This window comes from Cavia porcellus, unplaced genomic scaffold, assembly GCF_034190915.1.
Source record: "Cavia porcellus strain 051 isolate PalLab524CR breed Dunkin Hartley unplaced genomic scaffold, mCavPor4.1 scaffold_7, whole genome shotgun sequence".
Classification (NCBI taxonomy): domain Eukaryota; kingdom Metazoa; phylum Chordata; class Mammalia; order Rodentia; family Caviidae; genus Cavia; species Cavia porcellus.
This window is the reverse complement of record NW_026947490.1, coordinates 34,929,519-34,942,856: the sequence shown is the minus strand read 5'-3', so window position 1 is coordinate 34,942,856 and position 13,338 is coordinate 34,929,519. Positions and strand designations below refer to the sequence as shown.

Genomic DNA, 13,338 nt, shown 5'->3' with positions numbered 1-13,338 from the left:
CCAGAGCTGGACAGGACAGGCATTGCAACCTCCCAGCCCAGCTGCCCTCTTAGTCCTTTAGCAACCTTTGCTCCACCACAGCTGGTCCAGAGCATTCTGTAGGGGAATCACCCTGCAGTTGTGCAGCCCTAAGTAGGACTCAGTGTGGTTATGGCCTCTGATGCACCCCAAACTGAAGTGAAGAAGAAGTCAAATTCTCAGCCCCTCTGCCCCATTCCAAGGCCTCAGAGGCCACATGTAGCTGTGACAGGAGCTCTGACCCTGTGGACAAAGTGCTTTCTGCACACAGGAGGCTGAGCTGGGCAGCACCGTCCCCATGCTTTTTGTTTACTTGCCGAGACAGCGAACAGAAGGAAAAGGAAGAGGACCAGGGTCTACACTCAAGTGCTAGAGTCCAATCTCTCATTTCATCTGTTCTCCACAAGAGCCTCAGTGATAAGCCCCTGCACCCTTGGGGCAGGGAGTTTGAGGGGACAGGTTAGCTGAGAAGGGGAGAGGCTTGGAGTCAGGAGGGGGCATGGGAAACAGAGGGTGGCAGCTGGGACACGGTCCAGATAAATGATAACCTGAGGGCACAGCTGAGGCTGTGGGGATTGGGGTCTGGGTGATATCTGCATCAGTCACCACCAGCTCCAGCATCTTCCTGCATGGAGACCAGATAAAGAATTTCTGATAGATGCAGCATTCATCAAAGTGAGGGGGAATCTGGCCTCCATCTGGAAAGATGAAGTGCTCCTCTCATCCTGAACACTGTAAGAAATCCTGGTGGAACACTTCTCCAGGTGGAACATCTCAAAGTCCCCATCAACCTGGCACATGATGGTCACATTCGTGCCCCAGGGTATCACAGGGCCTGGCTCAGCAGAGATGGAAGGTTGAGGCAGGGACCCTAGAAGGAAGCAGAGTAGGGCTTCAGTGTCCACCGAGTAGAAATCACCACACACAGAGATCATTTCGGGGGCAACGCTCAGTGTTCTGGACAAACTCAGAGCTGTGCAGCCACAGTGCAGTGTGAGCTCACATCACATCCACACCTCCCCCTGGGCAGTCTGTGTGTACCCAAACTCCCTCCCCCACCCACCCTGACATTAGGGACCCCCACCCAGGCACATGATGAGCCTGGCTGGGGTCTCCCAGGACCCTCAGAGGGAGAATCTGGGGTCCTGGGGTTCCATTGGGGAACCACTCCCCTCCTGCCCATGGCCACTGTCCATGGCCTGGAGAGCAATACCCTGGGTTTACCTCCATGTTTCCTAGGCTGCTCACAGTCTTGTTTACATTACTGATTATTGTGGTTTGAAAGTCCCCATCTGCCTCCTCTGGAGTGGAACTAGGGATGGTGGGTGTTAGGTCCCACATCTGAGAGGCAGCACAATCATCATGGCAATGATTCACAACTGTGCCCTGATAATGCACATCTCCTTCCCAGAGGCTCCAATGGCTTCTCCATCTCAAAAGTTTGCCAAAGCTCAGGCATGTACAGGTTGAACCAATCCCCTGCACTCTCACAAAATAAATCAGCCCACATCAGTACCCAGAGCCCTATCCCATCAGAGGCTATATCAGGCAGAACCTGCCCTTTGTCTTTTTGAGAGCTGTCACAGCCATTTCTGTGGTGACTCCCTTCACCCCCCCCCATTAAATTCTTTTTTAAAATCTACTTGCCTCTTCTCTTTAATATTCTTGCTCCTCTAGATCAAGTACAAATCACTCAATCAGTTGGTGCCATGACTCCAGTGGTTGGAGGTTGTGTGGCTCCTGGGGAGTCTGTCCCTCATCTGAGCCCCTTTTTGGCCTATGGACCTTTCCTCTCTGCTTCTCTCTCTCTCTCTCTCTCTCTCTCTCTCTCTCTCTCTCTCTCTCTCTCTCTCTCTCTTCTCTCTCTGTCTCTGTCTGTCTGTCTGCCTCTCTCTCTCTCCTTCTCTCTCTCTCTGACTCTCTCTTTCTCTGTCTGTCTCTTTCTGAGCCTAGGGACTCCGCAGCCTTGCTATTTCTAGCCAACACTCATTAGTGACCTTCATCTAGACAGGTCCAAGGTGAGCCTCCCCTCTACTTTACTTTGGGTTGCCTGCCCCAAATCGTGGCCACGTCAGGAAATCCTCGGTACTAGCCTACATCCTCCCGAGACCTCTGTGTCCTTTGGGACTTCCCCTTGTCTTCTCTGGTGATGACTAGAGAAGTCATTGTTGGAACTGCTCTTCTCCCTTGAGGGACTACTGGCTGTGCCTCACTGGAAGGTCACCGTTCTCCACCAACTCACAGCCCTTCCAACCCCCTGCTCACTTTTCCAATTTGAACACATGGATACTAATCTGTCATTACCGGGCAAAACCACTCCTCTGGGATGTGATTACATACACTGGGGATAAAACAAACTCTCAGGCCAAAGAGGTTCACATTAAAAGAGTAACATAACTTTTACTACCAAAATTACAAGTGGGGTTAAACACTTATGTCCAGCTGTGGGCATGCTCTGACCTCATCCAAACCTTAAAGACCTCCCAATTCTTTTGATTCTCTTCACAGGTCCTCCTCCTTTATCAGCTTGCCACCCTGACTCTCTCCTCTCTTGTTTCTCAGATCCCATAGATGAAATACCGTCACCTCCCTGTCTCCATAACTCACACAGAGGCCCCTTCTGCTCTCTCTTCACCCCTACCTTCTTGACCTCCTCCTCCTTATCTCACAGTTACTCTCAGAGCACTACACCACTGTGAGCTCCTCCTCTGTTACCCAACTCTGCATCCTCCTCTCTATCTCCCTGCCTATCATACTTGACACTGCAGTCCTCCTAAACTCTCATTTCATTTCCCAAGCAGCTCCAAATATTCAGACTAAATCCAAAACACCAGATCTCGGTCCTCAATCCCCCCAGGGTGACCTCTTACATATGGGTTCCATGTCTTCAACAATAGACAATGACCCTTAAAAGATAACATTCCAGGACAGCCATACAAAAGGTTGCATTCCAGGTTAAAACTCTAAAGCCAATTTATGACCACAGCAGCAGCAGCTGCAGTGAGCGGCACTCCAGACTCAAGATAAAACACAGGATGGAGAAAAAAAATATAAACTCCCCCATCATCCTTCAAGTGCAGCAGAAAATCAACACTGGATGGTGCCTGCCTTGACCTGCAACCATGACTGGGGAACTGGTGCCATCTGCAACCAATAGTCACACTGGAAGCATAAATGTGCAGTCTTCCAGAGAGCAGGTCAGTCATCACCTTCCCTGCCCTCCCAGGATAAAACACTGCTGCCTGGGACTCATAACCAGCTCATGTGCTCAGCATTGCTGCTGAGGATTCATGGGGCTTGGGACCACAGTCTCACTGAGGTTTCTCTCTCAGAGCCCTGAGTATCACTGGACATCTCAGGTTAAACTTTCTCTTTCCTTGTTGACATGGAAGCCACCATAATGTTCTTCCTGAGTTTTCAGACTGATGTTTCCAGTCTACAGTATCCATTGTAGGAGTTGATAGCCAAGGGACATGACCTCCACAGATAAAACCTACTACTGCAGATTCCAAACCCTTTCCTTACACACATCTATCTTATTATACCAACCTGTCCTGTATCTCTTTTTGATAAAAATTCTACTCCTAAAACTCAATTTCTCTTATACCTTCTCCCTCCCCCCATGGCTCTGATACTCCAATCCCACCAACATATTCCCCTGCATCAGCCCCTCTCCTTCCCTCCTCCCTCACCAACCCTGCAGTCTGAGAAACCTCCAATCTCACTCATCTCTCCCACATTACTCCACTGCTAATTCACCTCAAACACCCCTCATTTTCCCCTTCTTTTCCCAATACCCAATTGACCCTATACATCAACAGGGACTCAAACCTATTATCTGCTGCTTGTTAACTAATGTGTTTCTAAAAGTCACTCACTCACCTTATGACACCCTATTCTCCCTGTCCTCAAATCTAACAGCTCCTATCACCTAATCCAAATCCCAGAGCTATTATCAGTATAATAACCCAATTCACCCGGGGGTACCAAACTCTTACACTATGCTGTCTCATAATCCTCCACGTACCTCTCACTTTCCTGTGTTAGACTTAAAAATACATTTTTCCCTATCTCCTTACATCCAGAATGCCAAGACCTTTTCATGTTTACATGGACGGATTCAGATTCTTTTCAGTCTACTCAACTAACATAGACAGTGCTACTCCCAGAATTCAGACACAGCACTCACTTCTTTAGCCAAGCCTTAGCCAAGGATCTCACAACTATAAATCTATGGCCTACTACAGTCATTCAATACATAGATGACTTCTACTCTGCTCCCCTCCTATGCCACAACAACACAACACACAGCTGCCTTACTCAACTTTCTCTGTAGTGGAAGATACAAGGTCTCTCGCTCCAAAGCTCAAATTGCCTCACCAAAAGTCAAATACTTAGGTCTCATACTTACACTCAGCACATGATCCATAACCTCTGACCATGAATCTCCTTTATGATTTACAGACACCAGTCACAAAACAACAAATACTATCCTTCTTAGGCCTAACAGACTTTTTTCACCTCTGGAGCCCCAACATTGCTTCCATAGCTCAGCCACTATACCAAACCTCTAAAGGGCCTCTTTCAAAACACCTAAATCCCACTATGCCAATGGACATCCATTAAGCTTAAGGAGGCCCTCCTTAGAGCCTCTTCACTTACACTTCCTAATCCTACTATATCCTTTATTCTACACTACAACGGATAAGGATAATGCTTTGGGAGTACTGGCTCATAGTAAAAGACCTTCATTCAAGGCCATAGCCTACCTCCCAAAAGCAGCTAGGTACTACAGTTAGAGGATGGCCTTCAGACAATAACAGTGACAGGCATCCTGACACAAGAAGCAAAAAGTTCACTTTAGGAAAGGCAGTGACAGTCTACTCATGGCACCGTTTAGTCAATCTTATTTCTCAAAAGACATTCCCAGCTCTAATGACCCTCTAACAGCTACAACAAGTACATCTAAATAATACAAGATGCCACTGTCATGGGCTCAACCAGAAACACCTTCCATGCAGCCACCCTATTGCCCACTCCTACAACAGATACAGAGCTAAGTCCTCCACATTACTGCACAGAAGTTCTCCAGTTAACTCATACTTCCTTCCCATATACATGTGCTTTGCCTCTCTCTACTCCAACTTCTGGTCACCTGCAAAACTCAAAGCTCTCCCCAGGTCACCTACTCAGTAAGGCCCTTTGAGTTTACGTAAAGTAGACCGCTGTCTTCCAAAACTTGCCTTCACCTTCTAATCTTCCTCCCTTAGCTGACTACATTCTGGTTCTCTAGTTCCTCTGACACCTTCTTCAACAATATGTAGATCTTTGCCTCCCTCAACCCTCCAAGGAACACACACCAGATCCTTCTTTATCTCCAGGAGACTTAATCTATATTAAAATTCCTAAGCCCACAGATTCAACTTCTGCTCTTCAGCCTAAGTAAAATGGACCTCACCTGGTATACCTTGCAACTCCAACTGTGATAAAAATAAGGGGATTCCTATGCTGGTTTCAAATCACCCAGACATCTGCTGCCCGGGAATCTCGACCCCAAACACACTAAAGGGACTTTATGGACCTCACATCCAATTAATCCCCACCCATCTCCAATTAATATAACACAAATGCTAATGCTTTGCTGCCCTATGTGATTTTGGCCTATGTATGGCTTTACACTTCTCCTCTTCCTTGCAAGTACTCTAACACTCTACTCCAAAATAATACACTGTTCTCCAAAGTCTTACAGTTATCACACTTTTCATATTAATACTATTACTGTTTACATTCCTCAATTGCCTTAGTCAACATGTGTAGGGAGCGGCTCAGAATGGCTGCTGCTCTCCTGCCCCTCCCACCTGAGAGCATTTTGTGTGTCAGCCTACATCTCTCATAATCCCCTCTTGTTGACATCACTTCTGCTTACCTATGTGCCTATGTATGACTTCCTGCTAGTCTGATAGGCCCAAGGCATATGAGGAGATCCAAGCCGGCCCATCCTGTAAAGCCACATCCCCTTTGACTCTATATAAGCCATGTTCACTTCCTGAATAAAGGGACTTGATTGGAATTGGTCAACTTGTCCTCGTCATTCTTTTTGCTTGCCCAGCCCCTCATCCCCATCCCCTCTCCAGGCGAGGCCTACGGACTGATCTGCGGGCCGGATAAAACATAATAAGCTTCCTCCTCTACCTCAGTCTATTCCTTTACCTAACTCTGCAACACTCAGACACCCAAAATGGTAATTGACTCCAACACCAGATAAACTCACTGCCCACAGCAGTTCTCCAACAAGGAAGGACACTCAATATTCTCACAGCAGAAAAGGGGGAATACTATGCCATGCTGGGGGAAGAATGCTGCTACTTTGTCAACCAATCAGATATGGTCAAAAATCAGGTACAAAAACTCAAAAAATTAGCAGCTGATATATGAGGGGGGCAATATTTTCTATAAGCCACCCCTTGGTCTTCACAATGGGATTCCCTAGGGTCCTGGGCTCCCATTCTAAAGCCCATTATGCACCCTATAATTACCACAGCAATTTTTTTTGCTTTTTGCTCCCTGTGCCTTCAGTCTCTTCTCATGATTTATCCAAGCAAGATACAGGCATTCACTACCAAAGAAATCCTGCTACTGAGCAGCATCTCTACTTCACAAGCTCAGATGAAACATGTCCCTCAACCCCATTCCCTTCTACCCTAGGCCCCAACAATGCCTCCTCTCAGCAGGAATCAGGGACTCCACAGGACTCCCTAACACCAAAGAGATGGGGGAATGTTAGGTCCCCCTTCTGAAACAGCACAATCATCATGGCAATGGTTCAAAGCTGTGTGCTGATAATGCACACCTCCTTCTTCCTAGAAGGCCCTATGGCTTCTCCCTCCCAAAAGTCTGCTAAAGCTCAGGCATGTACTATGTTTACCCAATCCCCTGCACTCTCACAAAATAAATCTGCTCACATCAGTACCCAGAGCCCTACCCCATCAGAGCCTATATCAGGCAGAACCTGACCTTTGTCTGCAGAGAGCTGCCACAGCCTTCTCTGTGATGACTCCCTCTGTGCTGCCCTCATTAAAGTCTTTTCTTATCTACTTTGCTTCCTCTCTGTTGTATTCTGGGAAAAATAGCTTCGTTATGTTTGTATCATACCAAAAAAAAAAAAAAAAAAAAAAAAAAAAAAAAAAAAAAAAAAAACAAACCCTGTAACTGGCCTTACTGTGTGTTTTCTTTCCCCTTCTGGGTGACCTAATTGATATGTTAATCAATGCTCTCCTTTGTAAAGAATTGTAAAATCTTAACTAATTGATATGTTAACCATTGTTGCCCTCTACAAATAACAGATGTGGTGCCAAAATAAGCTAACAAAGGTTGTTAATTACTGCTAGACTTGACTATCCTCTGCTGAGGAAAACAGGATTTCTTCTTATCTAAACTTGTGTGTTACCTAAACCTTCCTCTTCCCAAGACATATAATTGCCATGTTCCTGTTCTGTAGTGCACCCCAGTCCCCCTCCTTGCATTGTGAGACCAACAGCTGTTTGTGGATTTACAAGATAAAAGCCCTGCCTTTTAGCTGTCAAGTGTGCAGCCTCCAAATTGGCTCCTGAAGACTGTGTCACCAAGCCCGGCTTAAAATAAAGCCTTTGCTCCCTAAATTTTAATTTCTTGCTTCCTTGGATTTTATTCTGTGGTCCAAGTTATCACACTCTCTTTTAATATTCTGTGCTGCTCTAGATTAAGTACAAATCAATCAGTGGGCTTGAATTTCCCAACCAGAAAGCTCTCTAAGAGCCAGGAGCTGGCAAGAGGGTCAGGTTACCCATTCACTACTCAGTCACTCTGTTTTATCTGCAGGTAAAGGTGATGGGCTTGCTAACTGCTCCAATTTGATTGGTACTCCCAACATACAAATATGTGCACTTAACATGCGCCAGCTAAATATTACCATGCCAACTACACACACCTATGGTGCACAGAACAGTGTCTTGACATAAGTGTACATTGTGGAATGGTAAATCAAGCTCATGAGCACACAAACTCCCGACATCCTCCTCCTCTGTGTGGGGGGAGCACTCAGTGTTTGCTATTATGATTCTCAAAAACACCATAGGTCATTGTTAACCATGTTGCTTAAATGATTTGAACTTGTTCTAATTGAAAATTTGCATCCTTTAACCAGGGTCAAAATATCTGGAACGAGTGTCCTGAGTGGAGTGGGGACAGGAAGTGGCTGGGAGAGAGAAGCCTCTTGCCCCTCTTTCTTGCACATTTTTCACCCACAGGGTCATTCCTCTTTGCCCCTGGGGTCTCCTCCCTGATGCTGATGGTTCCACAAGTGCAGAAAGCAGGGACACAGTCCCTGCCCTTGATGCTGAGAGTGCCAGAGCCACACTCTGAAGGAGTAACTCTTCCCATCCACAGTTGTGCCAGGAGGTGAGTGTTCCCTGGGAGGGTTAGGGAGAGTACATTGTGTCAACTTGAGGAGTTTAGAAATTTAACTAAGAGATTCAGCAGGGAACCAGGGTCCTTTCTTTGTAAACATCCTCAGCCTGTGCAAGAGGAGGACACAGAAGTGGTGTGAGTGCTACACCCACCCTGGGGATAGGGGAGCCTGCATACAATATAAGGGAGGAGAAGAGGCTTGCTCTTCCATACTTTTGCTCTGGCTGCAGCCTTGAGCTGTTGCCCCTGTGCCTCACCACCCTGCCTGGGAGCCAGCTGGTTATGGACTGAAACCTCCATGCACTGTCAGCTAAATAAACCTTTCATTTTTGGTGTGGGATATTTTGTCCCAGCAATGAGAAAAAAGTAAATGAGACAGGGAGTGCAGGGATCTGGCACAGGAGGGAGGTCATGCTGCCTGCCTTGGGGAGCTGGGGAAAGGCACTGAGCTGAGTCCAAGGACAGGTGTGAGTTTCCTGTGCTGAGAATCAAGGGGCATGGGACAGCAAAGTGGGAATGGCCACCTGGAAGTGCTGGCCAGAGGACACAAAGCTTCATCTGGACAGAGGGAGAAAGCTAGGGAGATCTACTTTGGGACACAGTGGCTACAGTTAAAACAGTTTGTGGTAACCTTGAAAATCACCCAGAGGCAGTTTAAAATGCTGTTACCATGAAGAAAAGTCTGTGGGAGATAATGCATAAACTAATTAGCTTGATTAAACCAGCATGCAATGTCTACTGGCTTCACAGTGTCATACTGTGCATGGTGAACAGGTACAGCGGATTTATAATTTAGGCTGTGAGCTGAGTGTGCCTCTGAAAGAGTCATGAAAAGTTGAGATATTTAGGGACAAACACCCCATCAAGCAGGGATAGGAAGTGGCTGGGAGATAGTTATGCCCAGAACAGTGAGCTGTGTGGCTCTGATGGTCTGAAGATAAACTGTGGAAAACCTCTGAGGTAAAAGAGTATTTTTCCTAACACAATGTAAACACAAATCCTTTGAATGTAATTATAAAAATCATGAAAACTAAAGTGATTGGATTTCTAAATCTGCTCTGCAGACTAAAATCTCCCTGGTTATAGAAGAACCTGGACAGTAGCAGCTGTGGATGAATGGAGAGGAACCAGAGCCTGGAGGTGTTGGACAGTGACCAAGAGAAGTTCGTGTCGAGAGGAAGATGGAGCAGTGGGGCCAAGCACAGTTGTGGTCGTCCTGCTCCCCACTCAGGAGAACTGACAGAGAAGTCTGGTCTTAGCCTGCTCCTGTTGAGTCTGAGTCCCCTCTGTGGACATCAGTGTCACCGGGACACCTGAGCCCATAGTGACTGCCATACCAGTCAGTTGACCTGGGAGGCAGATCAACCAAAGGTTCCATGTGAGGACGAGTGGACCAAGAGAGTGTGGTGCAGGCAGAGTGCAACACTACTTGTCCTTCAGAGAGAAGGACATTTGTGCTGGTGGACACTGGATGGACACACAGGGCATCCTGCCCAGTGCACTGAGCCAGCACGGGGCAAGCGCTGTATCTCACCACCCCATGCAAATTCAGAGGAGCCAAGAGTAGATCTGTGGTTCCCAGAGGCCAGGGAGGCTGGTGGATGGGAGAGGGTGAAGCTGATGGAGAGGCACAAACAGGCAGTTAGACCTGGGAAGGAGCCCCAGAAGTCCACTGCAGGGGAGGCTAAGGTCAGCTCATGGTGACATGGTGCGTCTTTCCAGATGGCTAAGGATATAGGAAATAAACATCCTCACCACACAGGATAGGCATATGGGGACTGAGGTGTTAGTGAGCCTAATCTAATTCTCCCATAACATGAACATTATATGGAAGCATCATGTGATAAAGCATAGATATAGACAATTATTATTTCTCTTTTCAAAACAAGAAAATAAAATAAAACAGGAGTGGGCTTGACATGGCATTGGCAAAGCCTATAATCCCAGCAATGGGGAGACTGCAGCCAACCTTGGCTACATAGTGAGTTAAGGTTAGCCTCAACTGGGTACTGAGACTCTCTCTCTCTCTCTCTCTCTCTCACACACACACACACACTCTCTCTCTCTCTCTCTCTCTCTCTCTCTCTCTCTCTCTCTCACAAACACACAGATACATCTATTAGAGCAGGAGCTGGCCTCAGGCTACACATTTTGGGTATCATGACTGGGGACCATGTCAACCACCAGGAGCCTGCTCTCCCCTGTCAAATGCGGTTCACGTGACTCACCCTGCTGTGTGAAGATCCCCTGGCCCAGGCAGAGCACTGGAAGAGAAGCCCAGTTAGAAAATGCGCACCCCCCCCCCAGGTCCTGAGAGGCTTGGCAAAGCCCAGGACTCAGGCTCCACCAAACCAGCCAACCCACACCACAGGGACTAACCTCACTTGCTCTGGAAGACACCCAGTCTCCCCAAGGCTCCCAGCCCTTCCTGAAGCTGTCTTGCCACACACCCAGGTCAATTTCTAGCAGCAGGTCCTCTGCTCCCCCTAAAGAGGTCTGGAGCCCGAGGTCTCCTGCAGGACCCCACAACCTGCTGGCTGGGGTCAGTTTGAGCAGGAAACAGGACCCCTCTCCCAGTCACCTCCCCAGTCCCTTCAATCCTCCCCATTGTTCTGGACTCACCAAGAGCCAGAAGGGAAGTGGGCTGTGGGGCCATGGCCTGGAGCTGAGAGTCCTGGGCAGACAGGGCCTGGAGGTGGTGATGGTGACACCATGGATTCCTCCTGAACAACTTCCTTGAGCAGGGGAGTGTGGCCTCCTCTCTCCTTTCCATCTCTCCCTAGGAGTACAGAGGGCAAACTCCCTTGGGAAGGGAGCTCCCAGTAAATCTGCAGGGCAGAACAGATGGCAGATGCCCAGGGGAGACTCCAAGTCCATGGAATCCTGGCTGAGGCAGAGCAATGTGACACGGAAGCCCCACAGTTCATCACACTTAAAGTGGGAACCACAGAGTGCTCCTGTGAGGGAGAGAACTGTGGTCCTTGTTAAAGTCCCAGTGAGATGGTAAAGACACTCAAAGCTCCTCCTATAGGTAACATTAGAAGGCTCTGGAGTTAAGCATCCTCATACACACGCTGTATCCTCCTAACCCCAGCCCTCCTCCCATCTCCCACTGTGAGTGGGGAAGCTGGGTCCCTCCCCCACCACAGTGGGGAATGCAAAGGGTGCCATTGGCATAGGGAAGGGAAACACCTCAGAAAATTAAAACTACAGCTAACACAAGGTCTAGGGATCCCTGTTCTGGAGGAGGGTGTGAATCTAAAGAAAGTGGGTAAGAGTAGGGAAGACAGCACTACACCCCATGGTCACTGATGGAAACGTGACTCTCAGAGCAAACTGATAGAACTGTGGGGAGAGGACTGGCGGTGGCTGAAAAGATAAGAAGTATAAAATATAAATGATCTTTATTTTGAGAATGCAGGGAGAGACAGCCCCGACCGCTCTAGGGGCGCGGCATCTCCAACCTGGGGTCAGCGATCTCTCCGTGGAACACGTGGAGTGAAGCACATAAGTAGCCTCGGCTTGGGGTGGGACTTAAGGGGGGCATTAGGGATACACAGGTAGCCCATTGGTCTTTGTTTGGCACTAGAGGTAGATTCTTAAGGGTGGGGGAGATAGGAACTTCGTGGTTTTACTGGCTACAGTGTCCAGCCTGGGCCAAAACCCTTTCACAAACCAGGCTGAGTCCATGTACAAGACATTGAAATGGCAAACTCATAAAGCCAAAGTGGGGACGGGGCTTCCTGGGGCCTGGAGCAGGGCACGCAGGGAGAGGGTAACCAGCAGGCACTCATTTTCAGACAAGCATTAGGTACAGGCTCTGGAGAAGCCAGATGTGACCTGCCCTGTGTGCTTGGCAGGTGTACGAGGAGAAGCTCTGCTGGTGGGGGTCCCTCCATGCAGCCCCTTCCTGGGCAACACGGGAGGAGGGGCAGGGTGGTGCACAGCCCTAGGGCACCTGGCAGTCAGGACACCCACCTTGAGACCTCCAGGGGACATGGGAGTAGATAGTGTGCACCCAGCACCAGAACAAAGCCAGGGCCAAGGTCTTTACATACGGTGCGAGGGTGGGGCTGGGCCCAGAGCATCACCAGGGGCTCTGGAGTCTGTGACTCCAAGTACAGGGAAGTGCATCTTCTCCCAGGCAATGCCAAGCTTTGTAAAAAAGAAATTCCCGTGTAGTAGAAGTGTAAATCTATGACCAGCAATGAGCAGATAAAAGTTCTCCTGCAGAGCAGTGCTGGGAATGCAGATGAATGCCTGGAGCTGTGAACATCTATAGGTGCAGACACACACAGTTTGTATGTAAATCACTGTTGTGTGCATGGTTATGTGATAGCAGGAGTATGTGTAACTACACATATGTGTATGAGACAGGAGAAATAGTCTCTAAAATAGAAAAAAGAACATTTCCAGAGTTAGGCATAATAATACAGACCTGCAATCCCAGTATTCAAGAGGCTGCAGCAGGAGGATTACCTGAGTTGAGGTCAACCCGGGCTACACAGTCAGTACAATGCCAGCCTAAACTACAAAGTTAGACCCTGTCTCAAAAGATAAAATAAAGAAAAAAGAAAGAAAAGAAGAAACAAGATCTCCATCTATTCATGCTTGATGTACATTCTATCTGCAAATTTAAACAGGCTGACAATAATTACTAGAGAGAGAATTTTGAGTTACTATGAAATAAAATAAATACACATAAATTAATACCTTTTCTATGAACACTCAATACTTACAAAATGAAAAGTGTCCCAGATCTGAATTTCAAAATATTAAAATAGTTGACAGGCCTCTACATCCACCTCCCCATCCCGGATGCACTTGGAGAACTGTGCAGCCTCCCAACAGGAGGGTGGGCCCACGCTATCCCCG

At 47.8% G+C, this 13,338-nt stretch overlaps 1 long non-coding RNA gene across 1 annotated transcript; it reads right to left on the bottom strand.

Annotated features, from left to right (window-relative positions):
- Positions 1–294: 294 nt before the first annotated feature.
- On the bottom strand, positions 295–7,116 carry LOC134476921 (uncharacterized). The gene is made up of 2 exons (XR_010048750.1): positions 7,033–7,116; positions 295–889 (listed from the first exon to the last, which is right to left on the bottom strand). It is a non-coding gene; the product is annotated as an uncharacterized LOC134476921 (long non-coding RNA).
- Positions 7,117–13,338: the final 6,222 nt, after the last annotated feature.